General features: G+C 43.0%; 1 long non-coding RNA gene across 1 annotated transcript; it reads left to right on the forward strand.

The window, feature by feature from the left end:
- Positions 1 to 212: 212 nt before the first annotated feature.
- Positions 213 to 24,652, forward strand: LOC136628287 (uncharacterized). The gene is made up of 3 exons (XR_010792868.1): positions 213 to 348; positions 7,952 to 8,018; positions 24,564 to 24,652. It is a non-coding gene; the product is annotated as an uncharacterized lncRNA (long non-coding RNA).

Consider the following 24,652-nt stretch of genomic DNA (forward strand, 5'->3'; position numbering starts at 1 on the left):
CTATGTTCTTCACACAAGAGCAAGTGACTATGCAGATTGTCTGCTGTATAGTCATATTAACTTTTCAGGGGGCGAGGAAATTATGAGCCACCTTTGCCAGCTGCTTAAAAAGACTGCCAGTTCTGGACGAGCCAGAGGAAGTCATAGCTGCTCCAGATCCTAAATGAAATTGGACTTGTCTGTGTCTTTAAAATAGTGCCTGTCACTTACACTGTGCAGACGGAGGTGGCACTTGAGGTCACTCCCACATGATCCCTGCTAAGACCTATAGCTAGAACGCAGGAAGAGCAGGCTCACATCCATCCTTCCACATCCATTCACAGAGACAGCAAGACATACAGCACAACAGTAAGAGCAATTCAATTCATTACCAAATATTCTTATGCCCTGCCTGTATTCTTACCCTAAAGGTTTACCGCTTCTATCTCTAATGGACATTAATATTGATACATTGAGGCACATGTTGTCTACCCCCTCCCCATGCAATGCCAATCTCCTTTATAATTATGCAGGTATTGCATATCTACTGCACTTCAAAGCAGTAAAACTTATAATTACGATGTAACTTTCCTTCTCAGCCAACACCAGTCAAGCAGTCTTCTATGATCTTCATGTTTGTATGTTGTTTTAATTAGACGAAGTGCAAAACTTCAATGATGACAAATGGAGGCACAATTAAAACATGTGTTTGCTGCTATTTCACATGATTGTCTAATTATATTCATTACATGGAGACTTAATTATTTATCATAAAATGATCTGAAAATTAGAAAAAAAGTAATGCAAGTATCATGCAAAATAATTCTAACCATGGAAATAAATAGTCGTAGATGACTTATTCTGTAGGGTTGTAAGGTATATGCTGGTGTGCTAAAATTGACAAGGCCTTCTGCGCAATCTTATACAGATAGATGGATTAGGTAGTCAATACAGGTCATTTAGCATCACCCTAATATTGTCAATATATTAATAAGCTGTAGTTTGTGATGACCAATGACTGGCAAGTAGCTTTAATAAGGATGCATGTCTATGCAATCTATAATATTCATGCCTGTGAAAAGTTTTCTACTTAATCGTTACTGTAAAATATTTTGTCTGTGTGTTGATAGATAGATGGATGGATAGAGGGATAGATAGATAGATAGATAGATAGATAGATAGATAGATAGATAGATAGATAGATATGAGATAGATGGATGGATGGATGGATAGAGGGATAGATATATATGAGAGGGATAGATAGATAGATATGAGATAGATATAGATAGATAGATAGATATGAGAGACAGAGATAGATAGATAGATAGATAGATAGATAGATAGATAGATAGATAGATAGATAGATAGATATGAGAGGGATATATGGATAGATAGATATATGGATAGATAGATATGAGAGGGATAGATAGATAGATATGAGATAGATATAGATAGATAGATAGATAGATATGAGAGACAGAGATAGATAGATAGATAGATAGATAGATAGATAGATAGATAGATAGATATGAGAGGGATATATGGATAGATAGATATATGGATAGATAGATATGAGAGGGATAGATGGATAGATAGATAATGCTTATAAGTACATTTGCTCCATCTATTTCTACAGAAATATTTTTAAGTTTAGCATGCTGCATATTAACTTCAGTTTAAGTGATCATGCTCATTAGACAACTTTTATGTCCATGTTAAGGCCCATTTAGACACAACGATTATCGCTCAAAAGCCATCTTTTGAGCAATAACTGTTGCATCTAAGTGCGCTGCCACCGTGCACTTTTCGTGCACTATTCGTTCATCGCTGATTTTCAGCAAGCTAGATATTACCACTGACTGTTATCAGCACCGCATGCTGAGTTCTCAGCGGGACACTGCTGATAGCATTCTTTCAGCTAGTATCCTACTCGGACTTCTCATCAGGATACCAGCTGAAAGCTCAGAGAACAAAGCAGCTATTTGCATATACAAAGTAGCTGCTGTTCTCAGAGCAGTCAGCAGTGTCCCGTTCCGCCTTCATTTAACTCTTAAGTAGCTAATTAGCTACTTAACAGTTTATGCAAAGATGATCGCTCAAAACTGTCACTCAAACTGTCGTATGAGCAATTTTTGAGCGATCATCTTTCAGTGTAAATGGGGCTTTAAAGACAATGCTAAATATCTAGATTACCAAGAAGTGTATAAGCTAATATTTATGTTAGGCAGCAGATATGGACCAACTGTGTCATTGATTGATTTTACTTACAGCTACTCCCAAAGGCAGTTCCAAGAGGTCCTTGATCTTTACCCTTTAAACCTTTTTTTTTTAGAGAGATCTGATCTACACTGCAGGGAATCTTTAGGGTGTTGCTTCAGGAGTAAAGTAGTAATCACGGTACAGTGACAGCTGACCCAGGCTAAAGGTATCGGAGCATGGTACTGAGAAATCAGGCTAGGATGTAGTCAGATAACAGACCGAGGTTGGGATAGGCAGAGTTTATGCAATACGGTAAACAAGCAGAAGGTCAGGTAAAACGTAGTCAGTAAACAGGCAGAGGCCAGGACTGGCAGAGTTCGGGAAAGCTGGATTTTCAGTCAAAAGATCAAACTGAGAAATAAGCTGCATAAAGAAGCATCTTCACTGAGACACTAGGAACTTATTGCCCTTTCCATGGGGAAGGTGCCTTAAATAATAGGAAAGGACTACAATAGGCTGGGGGCAGGAAAGCTGGATGCACGCAATAGCCATTTAAAAGGTGGGCTGAGTGCGTGCATGAGTCCTAAGTGTCATCGGTCGAGGTAGAGCAGTGAAAATCTTAGTATATGCAGTAACCAGAATATACGTGATTTATTTAAGATCATAAAATAAGGCTACACAGTTCAACAGTAAAGAGTTAGCAACTGAATTCTCACTTTATTATCTAAACACTAAATGCTATTGACTTTTACATAGCAGTACCTTAGGAGCAATATTAATAGTATGTGGCTACGAACAATGCAATCGAACAAGAATACACTTCATGAAACTAAATATTCTATTCCCTCTTTGGGTGAACATGCCTTCAGCTCTAAAGCTGGTTTCGATTTCCCTTGTATAAGGGATCTCAGTCCAGAAATAGGGAGACATTCCCGTTCCCCACTACCACCACCACCAAACCCGAGGGACCCACAAATCTTTTACAGTTCAATTTTCTCACATAATACCCCAGGCCTGCAGACAAATTATTATCTATCCCTATTGGTGGGCACACTTAAAGGCCTTTCAAAAGCCAGCCTTACAGTTTGATGTGTGGGAATCACAGCTTATACCAACCTGATCTCTTCCATAGTGTTGTCCGGCAGAGGCTGGCAACTTTTAGCTTGGGGGTAAAGCACAGAGCAGTGGCCCATGAGTAGTGGCTCACCCTTGGGGTATGTTCTCACGTAGCAGATTTACTGTGATTCTCTGCAATGGAAAAAAATAATTTTGTGTGGATTTTGATGCATATTTTGGTGTGTATCCACCTCAGGTATCCTCTCTTAGACTGAAGTGGTGAAATCTACTGTGGATCCGCACCTAAATCTGTACCAAAAGTTTTTGGTGCAGATTTGCTTCAAATTTTTCCACTGTGGAAAAACCACAGCAAATCCACTAAATGTAAACATAGCCACAGGATGGAAATACACAGTGTGGCTGTCCACACCTGGCCAAACCACGGCCACACAAATTACTGGCAAAATATTGCGGGCCATGGCCAACCTGGGTAGGCATCGTTTGGCCGTGATTACAAAGCCTGACTGTGCCCTTCCAACTTTAACCTGTTTATAAATACAGCACCAGGACTAATCTCAGTACATAAATACAACACTAGAGCCAAGCTAATTACACAAAGGCAGTACCACAACCAAGCTTAATACATAACTATAACACCAGAACCAAGCTGAAAACATAAATACAGCGCCAGAACAAGTTCACAAAGTTGTCTGTATTCAGTTTTCTTCTCTATGGGCCCAGACCACCACTGAGACTTATAACAGTCATAACTAGCCTCTGCACACTCTCCTCATCTTTCTGCTACAACCCCAAATCAACTTTGCAGTGTCCTCTTCTAGTAATAATGGCCCTGCTGTTGCACCCTCCCTCTGTGGCCCCGCTTACTAATATGACCTCATAAGTGGCCTCAGTAATAAGACACCGTATGTTGCCCCACTTAATAATAGGACCCCTATGTGACCCCATTTATTTCTAAGGCCCCCTATATGGCTACACTCAGTAAGGACTCAAAGGTCCTCGTTACGGACTAAAATTGCCCATTAAAGTCAATGGAATTGCGTAAATAGCTTCATATGCCTTTATATTCTTACTATAGTTATATGTTATAGTCAACAACCCAAAAGAAGTGCAAAAACTATTAATTCTTGTTCAGTGCAACATTTCAGTCCTTTGCCAGAACTTTGAAAAATAGTCCCAACATAGAACTAAAATGTGGCATGGAACATAAATGAAATAACTTCTTGGGGTGAGTGCTGTGGATTTTTGCTTTCTTGGCTGTATGTGACTTTGGATCAAAGTTTGGCTGCTGACATACTGGGGGGGGGGGGGAGCTGCTGAGTGTTCTATGATAGGACTTTAATCTCCCACATCATCTCCCACTCTATCCTATTCTGCACTCAGACAGGGTAACATAGAGGACTTGGCACATTTAAGAATTTGCACTTCACATCAATGATTGTGTTTAAGTGTGACTACTTATTGTTGACTAATAATAGACTGCAATGTAATGTAAGATGAAGAATTAGTCATGTTGGTTCCTGTTATTTGTAAAGAAATACTATATAGCCCAAAGTGTTGCTGAAGACGGCACATTCTTATATAACATTTCATGTCATCATTTCCCCTCACTTGGTGACAGTTCGTTGTTTATGGTGCAGCCGAGGATCACACAGACAAGCCTCGTGTCTAAAGGCTGTGCCATATTTCACTTTAGGCAGACAGTGTCAGGTCAGACATGGCATACATTCTAGAAGAGGTTTTCTGCAGCATGACACTGGGAGTTGAGCTTTTACCTATTTTGCAATGCTTCAGTTGTCAGTTACCTATCCCACATTTGAAGGACTTGTTCAAACATACGGTAACATCACACTTGCTTCCACATTGCTCTAATAGCCTAGCATGAACTTTATTGTGTGCGCACTAATGTATGGAATTTTGGCCAAATATATAGTATAAATGTAAAGGGTGCGGGCTGACATAAAGTATTGCACCCCAAGAGGATTTTTTTAATTGCTTTTAATGCAATGGCTAAGCATGTTTTATTGGGAAACACTGCAGCATTTCAGAATAAATATACTTTGAAGGGAGCTGAGATGGAGTTCCGAGTCCCACAGATGGGCCATGCCGGCCTCTTCCTGCCCACATCAAATTATACATTGGAGTTTTCTACATTTGCCCCTTTTAAGGAACGCAGGACCTCTTTTTTTACTGGGATTTTTTATTGTTTGTCCCCTGGACCTTTGTGGCATCTGGTGATTGGTCCCGCAGCTCTCCATTATGTGGGTCTGAAAAGTTGAAAAAGAAATTTCTTTATTGACATTTGAGGATGTCATCTGGGTGTAGAGGTCGACCCAAACTATTTGGTTTTGACCTTCTGCATCGGGTGAGTCCCCTCTTATTTTATTTTCTTCCTTACCTGTGTCTAATTTCGTGACACATCAGTAGGTTCACCTAAGCACTGCTCTCACAAAAAGTTCTATTTTGAATTACAGCATACCTGTCCCAAGTTGATGCTGCCTGTTTTTCTCTTTAAGCTTGGTTCTATTACCGTATCTATGCAGTAAGCTTGATTTTCTTACCAATTCTGGTATTGCAGCTAAGTATTAAGCTCAGTTCTGGTTCCATAACCAGCAGCATAACTATAAGGGATGTAGAGGATACGGTTGCTTCCGGGCCTACAAGGCTTTTCTTCTCCATATAGGGAGCTCAATACTATGAAGAAAGCATTATAGTTGAGGGCCCGTTACAGATTTTACATCGGGGCCCAGAAGCTTCACGTTACACCTCTGACCATAAGTATGCAGTAAGCTTGATACTGGTATGTAGTAAGCTCAGTTCTGCTATCATATCTATGTAGTAAGCTTGGTTTTGGTATCCTATCTTTGTAGTAAGCTTGGTTGTGGTATTATATCTATGTTGTAAACTTGGCTGTGGTATCATATCTATGTAGTAAGCTTGATATCGGTATCTAATCTATTTACTGAGCTTAGTTGTGGTATTGTATCTACACAGTAAGCTTGGTTTTGGTATCATATCTATATAGTAAGCTGGGTTCTGGTACCATATCTCCGTAGTAAACTTGCTTCTTTATTATTGTAATATAAAGCTGACATCCCACTCTATCAATGAGGATTGGAAATACTGGCCATTCAACCACTCAGATTCAACCACTCACAAATCATAAAAAAAGCGGACAGATTTACAGTTTTTTCTATACCTGCACTCAACCCCAAAATGTATTAAAAGTCGTACCCCAAAATAGTAATAATTTCTACACTCAGCACAATGAGCCACTTTCATTTTTTACTAGACCCACACATTTGCTTGTGGGTGTGCTCGGCTCCGCAGCGCCGTTCCATTTCTTGAGTACAGACAAGTGTAAATAGTAAAGGAGATGTGGCAGACGCATGCCAGTTAAAGTCCCCAAAAAGGAACCCATTACGGAAAACTACAATCTATGGCATCACAAGCGCAATGCACAATGTTGCGTGCTGTTATATGTATACAACTGTAGAATGGCCCCCCGGAGTCACTGTTACTGGTGGGGCCCGAGGTACCCCAGTCAGGCACTGCTTGTGTGACTTAAATCCCGTTTATCCCTGAAATTATACATAGATGTGTGTATTAAAGACTCAAGTTTTACAGCCAGTTATTGAAGGAACTCTACATATTTATGAGTATTAGTAAATTTCTAATCGCTTGAAATAAAAAAAATGAGAGGTCGGGACATGCATGTTTTTATAAATGTTCCCATAAAAAAGATTTGCTCTGCGCAGAATTGGTAAGTGATAAATCATGCTAAAATATGTATTGTGTTCATTAGTGCTTGCTAGTTTTATAAGAATTATAGTTTCTCGGTGTCAAATGCAAATGGATCAGATGTTAAATCTTATTCTGTGAGTCTGGAAATATCCCTGAGCTGGTAATTAACACTTTGGACTTCAGTATGGGTATCACATAATTCAAACCACGAAGGACCAAAGTGTAGAATTCATGTTCATTTCCACCCTAGAGAGAACAAATCCAAAGATTACATAATAAGACAGTATGGATACTACTTATGTAACCCTTTACTGCAGTGGCGGTAGATAACAGGATCAGATCATAGTTAAGGTGCTTATACAACTGCAATACCTCTCGGCTGACCAGGTGTTCCTCATGACTTAGGGTTTGTAGCACTATGTACTTCTAGGAACACAGTGCTGCAGGTGCGGGCTGATTTGGCTGGCTGATTGTGTGGATTGCTCCAGCCAGCCAATCACCTGGGGTCTGTGCACATCAGTACCCGCCCGTCTTGCTAGAGGGCGCTGGCAATTTTTATCTCTTCTCAGAACAATGGTGATTGTATGCATACATGATGTTCTGTTTGGTGTTCCTTCCATCCCTAGGTGTCAGATGACCTTGTCTGAACTATGTCCTATGTCTGTATTCCCCTCCGTCCATAGCTGTGCAGAAGCCCATGTCTGATTTATGTCCTTTGTCTGAATTTCTTCTCCATTTCTAGGTGTGCAGACGCCTGGTCAGTGTAAACTATGTTCTGTTTGGTATATGTCTATTTCCCCCTCCGTCTGTAGGTGTGCAGATTCCTGGTCAATGTGAGCTAAGACCTGCTTGGTTCAAGGATGAATCGCTTTCCTTCCATAGGTGTGCAGACACCCGATTCTCTTCTGTCTGTAGGTGTGCTGACACCCGTGTCTGAACTATGTCTTGTTTGCAGTTTGCAGTGTCGGAAGCTGTTCTGATCCTGACTGGGGTCCCCTGCCTCTTTCCATTATCTACCTAGGGTGAGTCAAGTTTACTCTAAGTTCCTGTATGGGGCCGTCCTTATCAGAATGATCACTCCACTTTTAGGTAGAATTCCCGTTTCTGTGGTTTTTAGTTATGTTAGTGTAGGGACTCACAAGATAACGAGAACCCTTGACGTAGACTTGTGCACTTGTGTATTTTGGCCAAAATATTAACCAATCCCTTATATTTATTGGTAATTCTACCCGCCTCTTAGTATTAGTACATTGGTAAGTATTTGGCCTCTTCCTGTGATTCCATCTGTAGGTGTGCAAATGCCTGGTGTGAACTATGTTCTGTTTGTTTCACGTTTGATCTATATTTGGTGATCTTTGTGTCCGGCCTTGAAAACATATTCCTCCCTTTAGCTATGTATGTATATAAAAATCCTATGCTCATGCTTATAAGCTTATGCTCGTATGAATCTGGTCTTATAAATTTTATTTCTAAATAAAGGTATTAAAAATGAACTCTACACTATACAATCACCTATACTAACTAAATAGTATAGGTGATCGTGATGCAAGGGGCTAATGTGTGCTGTTTCATTGTAGGCACAATAGCTTAGTGTGGCGCAGAGTGTTAAGACAGCAAAAATGCAGCCCTAAACTCTCACCCATGACCTGAAGGTTGCGAGTTCAATCCCAGAATGGTTCAGGTAGCAGGCTCAAGGTCAGTAAAATGAGTACTCAGCTTGGTGGGGGGGAAAATACATAAGTTACCTGAAAGCGCTGCGGAATAAGTTGGCGCTATACAAATAACAAGATTAATCAGATTTTTAGGCTCAGCCTCTTTCTGCTCTGATTTCACACTGGCTGGAGATTGTGGGGGAGGCTTTCACAGAGATGAAATGGTGGGACACTTTGTTGAGCCAATAAGGTCCCAATGATGGCACCCAAACCACAGGCTATTAGTAACAGCCTTCTTTGGGTGTTTTACCTGATAGGGGGCTCATGTTCGCTGGCAGAGCGGCTGACATAAATTTACGACACTGCTGTACAGAGCCCAGGCAGCAGTGCTGTAAATTTACTGTTAGTGGTCACAAAGGAGTTGAACTCCCACACAATGTCCTAAGATTAACATTTTTCCCACAGCATTCAGATAGATCTTATTCATTTGAATTGACAGTTCTCAGTATTTGATCTTGGCCTTAGACTTCCTAACATTTTATGATACCCATTGTACACTAATCTTTTAGAATGTGACCTCTGTGGCTATTGTTATTTTTTTCACGCAATACATTAATATAATGTCACTGTAGGTGGCTAGTGTATATATATATATATATATATATATATATATATATATATATATATATATATATATATATATATATACGCATATTCTGCTTTCTATTGACGCTCTAGTGAATTGTTTCTCCATTCTAGTCCCCAAGTACCCCCAACAGGTTGGGGGTTGAGGATATCCTATAGAGAGAATTCCTGTAGCAATTTCTGAGGCAATTACAAAAATGTAATTGTGTAATACTAAGGAAATCTTGAAAGCATGACCTGTTGGGAATATCTGGAGATGAAAGAGACAAATTAAGAGAAGTGTGATTATTTCCTCAGTAATTCTAGAGCCCCCTAAATCTTAAAGGGGTTGTCTCACGCCGAAACGTTTTTTTTAAAAATTCAATAGGCCCCCCGTTCGGCGCAAGACAAACCCAAGGGATGGGTTAAAAAAAAAAAGTTTATTACTTACCCGAATCCCCGTGCTGCGGGTACTTCTTTCTTCCTTTACCAAGATGGCCGCCGGGATCTTCACCCACGATGCACCACGGGTCTTCTCCCATGGTGCACCGTGGGCTCTGTGCGGTCCATTGCCGATTCCAGCCTCCTGATTGGCTGAAATCGGCACACGTGACGGGGCGGAGCTACGAGGACCAGCTCTCCGGCACGAGGGGCCCCATTCACCAGGGAGAAGACCGGACTGCGCAAGTGCGTCTAAAAATGCCAGAAGACAGCGAATTTAGACGGATCCATGGCGACAGGAACGCTAGCAACGGAGCAGGTAAGGGAATAACTTCTGTATGGCTCATATTTAATGCACGATGTATATTACAAAGTGCATTAATATGGCCATACAGAAGTGCTGAACCCCACTTGATTTCACGAGACAACCCCTTTAAGAACTATATGGTGCCAGCTGTGTTAAATAGTTGATGTCCACCCACAATGGCTGCGATCAGAGATAACTCTGATCATAGCTGTTTAACCACTAAGATGCCATGGTCCATGTTGACCATGACATTTCTGCTGTTATAGGGGGGTACCCTCTGTCATCCCATTGCCCTCCCTGCAAAGTAATCCCCTAGTCAGAGGTCTAGTGAAGAACTCCAGGCCTGCCATGCATTGAAGCCTATTAAACCCTGCCAGTGACAGCTCTGTTGATGGAAAAGCTAAAAGGTTATGGGTCTCAAAATATTGCAACAGGTAGCCATTTTTTAATTTTTTTGAAAGCAGTAAAACATAAATAATATATTTTGTATCAATGTAATCTAACTGAAGTACTACCCACAGAGTAAAGTGAACACTGCGCTGTGAACATGAATAAAAAAAACAATGTCCCAAGCAGTTTTTATTATTTCCCTCTACTATTTTCCCTCCATATCTTAAAAGTTTTTCAATACATTATATGGTACATTAAGTGGTACCATTAAAAAATGTAATGCATCCCATAAATACACAAGTCCTCATAAGGCTATGTCCATAGAAAGATAACAATTATATACAAGGCTCTGGAAAGGTGGGGATGAAAAACGAAGCCAAGAAATGGCTAGTCCATAATTGGTTAAATGTCCCTAAACAGAAATAAAAAAATAAAAATACAAAAATTACTATTTACAAATAGATTAAAAAATAACATGTTACCTGTTACTTCACAAGTTTCACTATTAAGTATATCCTTTATGGGTGTAAAGAGTCCTCTATGTTTAGTTTCAGCAATTACTGCAACTCGCAGAACTTTAGGGCAATTACACTCATTCTAAAAAAAATCAAGCCCCTAGAAAAAGTTGTCGGAATCGAATGAAACTTCATATCTGTGATAGTAGTATTAATATTAGTAAGGGATTACAGCCAAGCATTATCCTGCTGGTAAATGCCTCTTGGAAGCCTCCATGAGAGGAACACTTGTGGCTGCAGGATGTCCTGAACATATCACTGAGTGGTCATTGTCCCTCCTACCACTACTAGGGGTGACCGACTGTTGTATGTGATGGCCCCCTAGACCATCACAGCAGCAGGGAGGGCAGTGTGCCGCTCCACAGCAAAGGCAGGATTGAGGTGCTCACTCCTACATCTCCAGACATGAACATGACCGTTGTCAGTGCCCAAACTAAACCTGGATTCATCACTGAAGACAACCCGGTTGCACTCCATAGCAGTCCAGTTTCGTTATTCATGACACCACTGCAAACTGAGGTGACGGTAGGTGAGTATCAATGGGCACTGTGAGACCAAATGTTCTTTATCCAAGTGCCTGGGAAATGGTTCCGCCAGACACAGGATCCTGTCCACAATGGTGCCACCTGTCTCTGGATGGCGGGCAACAAAACAGTTGGAGCTGCTTGTGCTTGTTGGTTGATCAGACAATCCACTCTACTGGAGAGCATCCTAAGCCTGGTCGACTTGTGTGCGTGCCCTCACGCATCAACTTGTCCTAACACTTCATAACAGCCTGGTCAGAACTGATGATGATATAATCATCCAGCTTTTCACATACCAATAATGTGCCCCTCTCAAATTCTGTTAACTGGACAAAATCTCTTCAATTGCATCGTAGAGGCGTCTAGTGGTCAACAAGCTCTACACAAGTGGAAGAAGAGGTCCACTTCGCACAAGGAGCCTCCGAGAGCCTTTTTATAGGCCAAGGGTGGAACCACTTCTAGGACCTCAGGTGGCAAGACCGTTCATCTAATCACACCATAACTCTAATCATTTGCATATCTGCCTGAGATGTAACTGCATGCCGAGATTTGCTGCTAAACGACAACTTCTTCTAGTATTTGGAAGAAATCATTACTTAAGAAGATAAAGGACATAGGAGTAAAAACCATAAATGCCTCTGATTTTCTAAAGTCAGCAGCCGTAAAAACGTCCTGTATATTTACAGTCAACTGACCAGAGAACAGGTGACAAGCGTAGATATGATTTACATGAGATCATTTAATAAGCTCAGGAGGCTCGACTCCCCAGCTGCCATGTCACAGACGGCACATTTCCAGACATTTTCTTCGGTACTCTACATTGTACGTTGTATACAGTTAAGGCTTTAAGATGGGATCTTTTATGGTAACATTTTCAACAACCTTGGCTCAGCGTTTGCTTGCCAGGTCATTAAAAGCACTGGCGGCCCTATTAGTACCGGGTAATGTTGCAGTAGAGGCTGTTAGGAGAAAGGGCATATTGCTTTATATTCACAGCTCTGACAGATAACCAATCAATTTCACAGCCCTTTTGTTTTGCAGTACACAGCCTTTTATATCGTGGAGTCAGGAAAGCAAATTAAATCACATAACATAATCTTTATACTCCGCTATTATATTCCTGATTTCAGAGCATTAAGTGAACTCTTAATCAAACCTGGAACAACTACTGTATGCAGATAGACAACAAACGCATGGTAAGGATTTTCTTGCTTACATTACCTGATTTATTCCATCAAAGCCCCTGTTAAACTTAGCTGCGTAGTGTACATATAGTGCAGGGACTATGAATTAGATGCATATAGCCATGAGACATAAATGCTGACATTATCAAAGTTAGATAGATGATTAGTGATGATCAGCGGCTCCAAAGTGTCGTAGAAGTGACATTTATAAAACTTGCTTCACTTAAAAGTTCCTGACGCTTGTTCATAATTTAAAGGGACCTTATCCCATTGCTTTTATTTTGGTTTCCCCATTCCAGATGCCTGCTATAAATAATAATGCATGATCATAAAGAAAAGTGCTTGTCTTCAAGAAAGCTGCAGTTCCAGCTTCTTCCTAATATAGTACTATTACCCAAGTCAAGCCTGTTTTTGTTTTCTTTTTGCTTTGGAGGTATTGATGTAGGTTCCCAAACAATAGATTGCTGTGATAGCCCCTTTTATGATACAGCAACATGGGCATAAGTAGGTCTGTAATGGAACTTCAAGAAGAAAAATTATGTATGAAGAAGAAGTTGGAGAAACTTTTGAGTTTACTTATAAATGATGCTGGAGGATAAAATACAGCAATATTACCCTTGTAGTTCATGTTCCTCTACTCTACGACATTCTTAAAGAAGCTGTCTGATGAAGACCACTCCTCCTGTAAAGACTAGTGATTATTAGGACATTATAGTACCAGTGTTTCTGGTGGCACATCACATATACACAGTAGCTTGATTACCACACAAGACAAATACAGCTTGGCTCCTCCCAGAGCAGTGACATCACCACACATCATTTAGCCCACCGGATCTCTGTGGTGGTGGTAGGTCAGTGTGTTCTGTCAGGACTGCTAAGTTGTGTCTGACATAATAGCGGCTTAGTTGTATTTTCAGTGTGTTAGGACCTGCCATAACGGTGCTAGGGGGCGGAGCTATGACATGACTGGGGTTGTGACTATGACATCACCAGGGGCGGGGCTACGACATCACCAGGGCTCATGGCTATTACGTCGCCAGGGCTCATGACTATGACGTTGCCAGGGGGCGGGGTTATGATGTTGCCAGGGAGCCAAGCACTCACACACATTCTTACATACATACAAACAGACAAGTGGTTGTTAGTAGTTTGATAGCGGGCCTGAATGATTACTACAGATCTGACTCCTGGAGCCTTCAGTGATTGGCTACCAATGCCAAGGAAGCTCTAGGCTGGGCATAAATTTCCTTTGTACTGGCAACAGTATTACTTGCAAGCCATGGATGGGCTCACCTCTCTAGAGAGGGTCCTATGAGCCATCTCTACATGATATGTTAGAATAAAGCAGACCTGACAGCATATTTATCCTGCCCTGTTTGCAGAAATGAGGGGACATTGAGAAGTCCAATGTATTTTATTCATAAGGGTGCATTAAAAATCTGCATCAAAACTGTACCTGGAAACTCACGTGCAGCTGTACCATGAGTTATCACAGATTCTGATGTGGTTGTGGTAAAAACCACAACATTGGAAAAAGTGACAAATCATGGCAAAAGTTTACATGTTTTTTAATACAATTTTTTAATGCTGTTTTAACTTAACAGCATCATCTGAATGCACTTGAAAAAACTCTTTAAAAGTAGGAATATTCATGTGATTCCCAACCAGATTTAGGCTTAGTCATGAGCTGGTGATATCTTGTGATTGCCTGTATTATATTAGCACAGAAAGTATGGTGTATTAAGCCAATGTCCCATGGTCTATTTTGCAAAAAATATTACATTTTTGTTGGGTTTGATACAGGTACTTTTTTTTAGCATTAAATGCAGAGTCCTTCTGTTTTCTGTTGGTCAATGTTAAAATATACAAAGCCCCACAAACATTGCATTTTTTAAGGTGTTTTTCATACTTTTGCTGAGTTTTCTGGGTCCATGGCATTTTTTTTTCAAGACTGTAGCATGCTGTGGGTCTGGCGTTATTTCTGGCATAGACGTCTCTATAGTAAAAAAAAGTCAAATAAAAAATGTGTGAAAACAAAAACCTACAAAAAAGCCAGTTAAAAATGTTGGCATTCAAACTACTAATTACCACCTGTCTGTCCATGTGTGAGTGAGTGGGTTTGTGAGTGACTTACGTGCTCTTCCCTTGATCAAATGATGGTGATGTCATCAAAGGTCCTTCATCCCCAGTGAGGGAGTTACATCCTCTGCCCCTGATCACATGACTGTGATATCACAGGTCCTGTACACACACGGCTGGGTGTGTGTTAGTATTCCATAGGGGGAGGCCACAGGGGGTTTATAGTGCGCCTGTAATCTGCACAAGGGTGCAGGACCTTTGATGACATCACTGTTATGTGATCAGGGGCGGAGCATGTAAGTCATTCACTTGTGATGAGTGTCACTGTCATGTGATCAGGGGCGGAGCATGACAGTGATGTCATCACAGGTACTTCATCTCCAGCGCTGTGCTGCTTCTGATCCCTGTTGTATGGGATGAACAATGTAGTGCTGTGTGTGGCGTGCATGTAGCACAGCTGTGTGGCGCATTGCGCCACCAGAAATACTGGTATTATAATTACTAGTCATCTGTATCACATGCCCACATTTCAAACATTTAATATATTTATGTTCTAAGGAGGTACAGGTATGAACAAGTTTCTTTAACAGTGTAGATCCTTCTATAAAAGTAGACACATAAAACTATATGACTCCACAGATTGGGCCACAATCATATCTGCACTGGAAATGCCATTTGGAGCCTCCAGTACAAAGTCCCAGATAAAATAGTGCTGTGCTACTTTGTCTCTGCAAATGTCAGAGGGTATAACCGAAGCCATTCGGACCCCATGGTGGTCAATGAGGTCAATTTGGTGTCATTTGATTCCCTGATAGGTCTGTTAAGGCAGGGATTCTGTTTTCCTGCTACTATAGTGGAGCATGAAAGTAGAATCCCCGAGCAGAAGCCAAGTGTTAATGTGAATGTGGCCTTAAAGTGAACCTTTTGACGACCACATCCTATGTCACTGTGATCACTATTATACAAAGATTTTAACTGAAAAGGCATTATATAATATTCATGTTTTATTTACACTAGAGTCCCTAAAAGTAGTAATATATGTGCAACTTCAGTAAATGTTACTGAAATAACTGGATAAGAAAATGTCAGTTTCACTTACTAGAAGCAATATCTAGCACAACACATTTATAGAAAGGCATACAGGTGACATCTAGCTAACGGGGGCATCAAGTAATATTAGTATCACTAGTCAAGGAGAAATCAGAATATGATAAAGACAAGGCTACATTGCCGCACTCCTGCATGTTTCGGAAATAACCAACAACCTGTGCAGGTTTTCTTGAATTTTGTCATAGAGATTTCCCATTATCTGGGGGTTAGAAAAAGAAATAAAGGTATTGAAACCAAATAAAGAAATAGAAATATGAGGAGGTGGGAAAGACCCCAGAAAGAGGGAGTGGGAGGGAAGTGTAAGGGGTAAGGGTACGGGGGGGGGGGGGGGGGTCTGTCCAGTGTAAGCAAACCTCCGAGGCAATCTCACTGGCAGATCAGAGTTGTGTTTTTAGTGCTAAAGAGTATGTCATGTCCGTTCTGGGGGTGACAACACCACTAATCAACCATGCACCCAGCTCAGGCAAGGCCTAAAAACTGCAGCCACACTGCCAATGTAGCGTAAACTTTAGAAAACCGCGTCTCGTTTTTGGCACAAAGTTCCTCCATGTGTTTTAGGTTGCCCATGGCTTCCAACCACGTCTCAAAGGGAGAGCCACAGACTTCCATCTCATAGGGATAATCTGCTCCATGGCTAGTATAAAAAAGTGCAATAAGGAGTTTTGGGCTCGTGATAACGAGCCCGGAATCATGGACAACAGTGCCATTTCAGGGGTGAGGTTGTGTGAGCCTTTACAAATAGTTGTGTACAGAGCTCCCACCTCTTGCCAAAGTGATTGGATTAATGCGCAGGACCACCACAGGTGTATAAAAAGTCCCTCGCTCGCAAAGACATCTGCAACAAAAATCTGGATACTGGGGGTATACCCTGGCCAGCCTCGCCGGGGTCCTGTACCAACATGTTCCTGCAAGATGGTAGATGCAATATTCCAAAAGTTTGCTGTAGTCTTCTGTGTGTGGTGACTACAGATAGTCCCCGACTTGCGAACGTTCGATTTACGAACTTTGCAAGATGCGAACAATCTGTCCTGCACAGTATGATGTAATGCTATGTCATTACATCATACTGTGCAGGGACCGGGCAAGCTTCTATCAAGGCCTTCTATCAATATTTAATCATCTATCATTTATCATGAAATCTGATGCTTGATTGATCAGAGAACAACCCCCCTCCCCATCCCCCAACATAATGGGATGTCCTATACACATACTGATTACTCAGGGCCATACAAATGGTTTTATACATTTGTCTATAACATATCCAAACCCTTTATGTTAATAACTCTTGCAGTGAATTAACTCTAATACATCACTCACAACTTGTCAGACTGTCAGATTTCATGGTTACTCAGTGACAAATGACTGATATAATATGAAATATGTCCAGTACATTTTCCTAAAGACTGAAAAGAAATCAAGTGGTTGTATAATTTGGGACTACAGAGGCAATGATTGCTGTAATGTATGTTCATAGCAGTTGTGTCACATAGAGACATTGCTTTACAAATTGTTTTGCCATAATTTACTAGTCAAGAATGAAAAGTCATCGTATTCAAATACATTTACAGTATTAGGCCTCGGTCACACGGGCGTTTTTTCCCGTGATTTGCGCATGCACCTCTGATTGGCTGAGCGCAGGGACCAATCAGGGGCAGCTCTCAGCTGTCATTCAATAGCTGAGAGCTGCCCCTGATTGGTCCCTGCGCTCAGCCAATCAGAGGCAGCTCTCACTCACTCATTCATGAATTCATGAATGGGTGAGTGAGAGCAGCCTCTGATTGGTGAGGGCTGTGACCAATCAGAGGCAGCCCATTCAGCAGGCGGGGATTTTAAATCCCCGCCTGCTGAATACTACTCAGAGCAGTTCAGGAGAACTGCTGGCCGGCCGCGGCTGAACTCCGGCTGCAGGGACAAGGTGATTATATATATATTTTTTATTTTTACACATTTTTGGATGATTTTCAGGGAAGGGCTTATATATTTAAGCCTTTCCCGAAAATTCATCCCGCGCTCGCCGTCAGCCCATTGCTTTCAATGGAGCCGGCTGTATTGCCGGCTCCATTGAATTCAATGGGCGAACATCATTCTTCTCTGCCACAGCTGTTACAGCTGTGGCAGAGGAGAATGATCATTGTAGTATATGTTCTCAATGGGGTCGGCGCTGCTGCCGCCGGCCCCATTGAGCGCATATAGAGAACACAAGGAATCGCAGATTGCAGATAGCCATGATCTGCGATTCCTCGTGTCTGCCCGTTTTGCCGAAAACGCTGCAGCTTTTTCGGTGATTTTTCGGGCCCGGTCACGCGATTTGCGGATGCGCATCCGTCATGCGATCAGCAAATCGCGGCAAAAAAGGTCGTCTGACCGAGGTCTTATACATTATAAATATACATTTCTTTTAAAATTTATGTTGAGGGATACAATATACTTATATGCGGCTTCTATACATAACTGTCAGGACTGGGACAGGAGAGACCAACTAAGCAGTAGACAAAATATACCAAATCCAACTTAGAACTAAGTAGGAACAAATACCACCAAAGAACTAACAAAGAATCCAGAGGGAGACCAATAGGTCAGAGCCAACCGGGTCAGAGAACTGGAGCGAGCAACCTGAGCGGGTGTTAGCTGGAGAACAATTACCAAACATTGGCAGGAACTGACAGTGTCTGAGAGACTAAATACCCAAAACCCCGCTTAGGTCGGGGCAGGGCCTGATGATGAGCTGGCAGGTAATGCATGAAATCCGGCCCTTCTCCATCTGCGCCCCCTAACAGGAGAGCTCTGAGCCGGGCCGCCGAGGCCCCACCCAGCAGCGCCGCAAACACCACACCACAAGCCAACAAGGACACCAAGCGACCCAGCGGAAAGCCGAGCAACGCCACCGCGGCAGCCGCCGCACCCGGCAGAACCGCCAGGCCTGCACCGCCAACGCCTTGAGCGAGTCTCCTCCTGACAATAGCTAGACATTGATAGTAAGAATTTATCACATGGCATTTTACTACATAACTTTACGACAGTAACCGCCACATTCTTCCTTTGCTCCATGGTCCACTTCTGATGCCCATGTGCTCATTATAGGCAACTTTGACAGTGGTTAGGGTCAGCATGGGCACTTTAACCAGCTTGTAGCTACACAGCCCATATATAGCAAGCTGTGATGCACTCTGTGTTCTGAAACATTCCTAAGACAGCCAGCATTAACTTTTCGACATTTTATGCTACCATGTCTCTTGTGTGGGATTGGAATAGATAGTCTGACCTTCACTCCCCGTGTTCATATTCAGGCACTCATGAGGACACTATCACTGATTCACCAGTTGCTCTTCCTTGAACAACTTTTGGTAGCTGTTAGGCGGGTTTCAATTCTGCACTGGGGATTCTGCTTTCCTGCTTTGTTTGGGGAACAGAAAAGGGAATCCCCATGGCCGAATGGCACTGGAAGGAACCAAACAGCACCGGATAGACCCCACTGATCATAATAGGGTCTGCTCGCTTTCTGCCCAGCTGCCTGGCTTTTGGACGGAACAAAAACCGCTGCACGCAGCACTTTTTCTTCTGGCATTTTCAGCCACATCTGTAATGGAACTTCCAGTGGAAGGTTCTGACATGGATGTGAAACCACCCTTAACCACTGCATACCAGGAATACCCAAGATGACCTGTCATTTTGCAGCCAAGAAACATAAAATAATTGAAGTAATGAAAAAGATTCTCATCACTTGTTTACAAATGTAACAATTGCCTATTCTTGCTGTGTAGACCTCAATGGTTGTAGCAACTTCACAGAAGTTATTGTACAGATAGCTCGATCAGGAGTCACAGCCAGGATCTCATGCACTTCCTTTTATCAGTGGCAGATTTATAGTATGTCCATTTATCTCTAGCTGTACAAAAGGCCTACAGTTAATTATAGAGCTATTCTGAAAATTGACAAAACAACAGATTATCAGTTGAGGCTGGAGTCACTGCTTCCAACCAGTAACTGAAGAGCTCACAATTCATACTTGCAATGGGGCTATAAGCATAGACCATGCATGACCTGCCCTGTTTAGTGTTGTGCCATGGTTTGCCAACCTCCCATTTTGATGTTTTATGGACGGGTTAGCCAGAGTTTATGCTAAACGCATTGAAAAGCAAAATTAAAGGATAGACATATGCCTATAGCTGACAATACTGATGTGAACACAGGATGAGCTTTTACTGTGAACTGTAGAAAGATCAGAATTGCAGTAACCTGCACAAAATCCTGCAAGTTCAAGAAGTCACTGAAGCATCCATTTTTTATCAGACACTGGATAGCAGTCCTTCATTTTTATGGACTATCTGTGAAATTATATGTATGGACTACCTTGGTTGTGGCAATGTGTGAAGCATGGATAAGGGAGAAATAATATACTGAAACCACAAGTTGGCTCAGCAGTTATGCAGTTCTATTCCATAAAAAGGTGATGTAATGGTTATATTTAAGCTATTGCTATTTTGCCCTAGAGCAGTGGTGGCGAACCTATGGCACGCGTGCCAGAGGCGGCACGCAGAGCCTTCCCTGCTGGCACGCGCCACATCGGCCGCTCACCACTTGTGAATACCAGCAGGGGCCGCGGCTCCCCTGCCGGCATTCACAAACGGCACTGCTAGCCGCGCTGATCCCGGCACACACTGACTTCAGTCTGCAGCTGGAATCCCCTTCCCCCCTGCCCTGACGTCTCCTACTACTTGGTTCCGCCGGGAGGGGGCGGTGTCCAGCAGCGTGTGTGTCAGAATGTGTGCCGGGAGCATGTTAACACTTTCTTCCCCACTTCTGCAGCAATCAGCAATTCCCAGCAACCTGATTGGTTGCTTGGTTTGGCTGATTCACCAAACAACCAATCAGGTTGCTGGGAATTACCTATTGAGGCAGAAGTGGGGAAGAAAAAGTTAATATGCATGCCGGGACCATCGCTGACCAGAAGAGGAGCTGAGCTTAGAGGAGGAGGAGGAGGAGGTAGTAAGTATGTGGGTCTCGGGAGGGGCACTGTGGGGTGTCACTACTGCACTGGGGGGCCGCTGGGAGGGTGTCACTAATGCACTGGGGGGCCGCTCGGAGGGTGTCCCTAATGCACTGGGGGGCCGCTGGGGGGTGTCCCTAATGCACTGGGGGGGCCATTGGGAGGGTGTCCCTAATGCACTGGGGGGCCGCTGGGGGGTGTCCCTAATGTACTGGGGGGCCGCTGGGGGGGGTGTCACTACTGCACTGGGGGGCGTCTCTAATGCACTGGGGGGCCGCTGGGGGGTGTCCCTAATACACTGGGGGCCACTGGGGGGTGTCCCTAATGCACTGGGGGCCACTGGGGGGGTCACTATTATCGCTGTGGGGTGGGGGACACGATTACCGCTGGGGCTGCTGTGATGTGGGGGTCACTATTACTGCTGGGTGGGGGTCACTATTACTGCTGGGTGGGGGTCACTATTACTGCTGGGTGGGGGTCACTATTATCGCTGGGGGTGCTGGGGGGGTGTCACTATTACCGCTGGGGGTGGGGGTCACTATTACCGCTAAGGCTGCTGTGTGGTGGGGGGTCACTATTATCACTCTGGGGGGGGGGTCACTATCACCGCTAAGGGCCGCTGTGCGGTGGGGGTCACTATTACCGCTGGGGCTGCTGGGGGGGTGTCACTATTACCGCTGGGGCTGCTGTGTGGTGGGGAATGTTTACATGTGGCGGACATGGGCAGGGCCGCTTCAAAATAGACAGCGTGCAGATTTTGACTACTTTTTGGATGCGGAAATACTGCAGAATTTTCCACAGAAATTTCCCCTGAGGACATTCTGCAGTATTTCCGCATCCAAAAAGCAGTCAAAATCTGCACGCTGTCTATTTTGAAGCAGCCCTGTCCTTTATAGAACGACGGGGGTACAATCATACGTCGTGATAAGCCCCGCCCCCTGACGTATTGGCACTTTGCGATAAATAAGTGGGTTTTAGGTTGCAGTTTGGGCACTCGGTCTCTAAAAGGTTCGCCATCACTGCCCTAGAGCATCAGGTATCCTCAGGTCTAGTCCTATAATGTCTGCTTAAGGGTGCATTCAGACAACTGTATATCGGCTGGGTTTTCACGCCCAGCCAACATACAGCATCTCTCTCTGCGGGGGGAGGAGACTGGAATAGCCGGGAGCAGTGCTCTGAGCTCCCGCCCCCTCTCTGCCTCCTTTCCACCCCCCTGCACTATTTTCAATGAGGGGAGGCGGGGTGGGGCGGAGCTAATTTTCAGAACTTAGCCCCGCCCCATTCCGCCTCCTCTCATTGCAAATAGTGCAGAGGGGCGGAGAGGGGGTAGGAGCTCGGAGCACTGCTCCTGGCTCTTCCAGCCTCCTCCCCCTGCAGAGAGAGACGCCGTATATCGGCTGGGCGTGAAAAGCCAGCCGATATACGGTCATCTGAATGCACCCTAAAGTAGACATCCTCTTATCAGCAATTCTTGCCCCATGGAAATGGAATCTACATGAGTGCCCATCAACATGTTTTGTCGATCAGCATGGCCCAAGCGTGATTCTACTGACTCAAGCTCCCAGCTTCATAGATCCTTAGAAGCCTTAGGTGGCCCATAAGGCCTCTCTTCTCCATATAGGGAGCCTAGTAGTATGAATAAAGCATTCTAGTTGAGGGCCCTGTTACAGGTTTTGCATTGGGGCCCATGCGTCTTTAGCTACGCCCCTGCCTAGGATGATGTGACTTCAGTTCAGTAGACCTGTGTTCAGATCAGGACACTCATCTGTATTGCAGGCACATATATGCCTATAACACACTTGTGTGGAAGTGGCCTATGACATAAAATAGTTGGCTGGAACTTTATCGCATATTTTCTGTGCCAAGCAAACTTTCTATATCTCCATTTTTAGGCATAAAACAATGGATTTTCATGTATTTATCTTTCCAAAATGAACCGTTGTGAAGAGGTTAAACAGAGCAGATTCTCATTATTTCCAAGGAACTGGCAATAGTTTATGTCTACTCATAACACATATAGAATTACAGCAGCTAATAATTAAGTGTAAACTATCACAATTATTAACAATGACATTTTCCTGCAGGTCACCATGAGCTTCATCACATAAAATAGATTAATCATCCAGTTAGTCCAATTAAGTTATGTACAGCTACAACGACTCTTTTTAATTAGACCCTTCTGCATTTTTTAAAGGTCAGTCCAAGAAAGTAAACATGCACTTTTCAAACATTAGCAATAGAAAATGCTGTAATTTTACAAGCCTTGTTTGACAGTTACAAGACACCCTGACCTTAATGTCACACCCTTGAAATACATCTTAGACTACTTAAAAAAATGCTGCATTTTATTTTACTATTTCTGGCTTGTAAATTTAGCTTGATCTGCTAGTAAAAGTTTTTAAAGGGTCTACTGTGAAACTTTATACATACCTTGTTACTATTTTACATGCTCCCCTCCAACATACCTAACATTTTGAAACAGCAAACTACTCCATAAATATTCCCTCTTATTATTCTCAGTGCATACTGACACCCAGTTACAATAAAAAGACCCAGTCTGCCATAATGACTGCAATCCAGGCTGATATCTACACCGACCAAGTGCTGCAATGGGAAACCGATACTAATAATATACAGTAGTGTATACCATTGGCTACAAATGAAGCTGGAAACAAATCAAAACACAAAATTGCAGCACAATAGAGGCTCAAAAGCCCTCACTTCTTTTCTCACGGGTATAATCATAGGAGTAAGGCTAGTTTCACGCCAGCCGAAAATCGCCCCCATCTGACGCTTTGGATTCCAATGCATCCATTCAGACTGGCGAATTTCTGGCGCTCTTACGCCTACGGGAGCCTATGAGAGCCGGCAGAAAAGGGAAGGGGGGAGGGAGTTTAGCAGCGGCTCGCATTGCTAAAGTCCCTTCCATTGCCAGCAGCTCCCGTAGGCTGGGGCGGAGAGGGGGAAGGAGTTTAGCACACTAGCTCTGCTAAGCTCCCACCCCCTCCCTTTGCTGGCAGCCGTCAAGGGGCGGAGAGGGAAGGGGGAGGGAGTTTAGCAGAGCTGAACTCTCTCCCCCGGCTGACGGTACTCCGGTTGCTTCAGCCCAGCCCTCTGAATGGGTGAGAAAACTGGAGATGCAACTGCGACCTGTTCTTGTGCATGCGATTTTTCCACCCACTTTGCGGTAACTGAAATTCGCAGTGCCCATGTTAAAGAGCCCTTAAAAGCATGTAAAGCAATCATTCACCATGCAAACATTTACTTGACTCAGTAGTATACTTTTTGTGCATACATGGCTTGTTCATATGGGTGCATGACCCACCCTGATTTAAAAGGCTATTAAGGCTAATGGGGTCAGGATGTGTGCTAGTTTTCACTGAATTCTGCAGTGTATTGTGGATTTGCATGAGCATTTGCACACCTCCCATAGACTTCTATGGAGACCTTCACTATGCAAATACCCTGAAAGATAGAGCAAATCCCATTTTTTTGCATGCGCACAAAATGTGTGCAAAAAATAAAACATTCATGTGAAAGAACTCATTGACATTGATGGGTTCTACTCTGTGAACATTGTATATTTTATACGTGCAAAAACACACGCAAATACCTTTGTCTGAATGAACTCTCAATTGTGAATAATAGTTACTGGATTTTTTGTATGTGGAGATCCTTAGATCGACGGCATTAATTGGATGTAATTTGTAATAGTAGCTAGAACAGTTATTTATTATTTTGTTTTCTATTTTAGAAAATGAATTCAAAAACTATTTGGGGCCACAGAAAGGTTATGTCCCATGATTTGAAAAGCTTTTGGGAGAAGGAAATTGAAAAACAATC

This window comes from Eleutherodactylus coqui, chromosome 5 (assembly GCF_035609145.1).
Source record: "Eleutherodactylus coqui strain aEleCoq1 chromosome 5, aEleCoq1.hap1, whole genome shotgun sequence".
In the NCBI taxonomy this organism is placed as follows: Eukaryota; Metazoa; Chordata; class Amphibia; order Anura; family Eleutherodactylidae; genus Eleutherodactylus; species Eleutherodactylus coqui.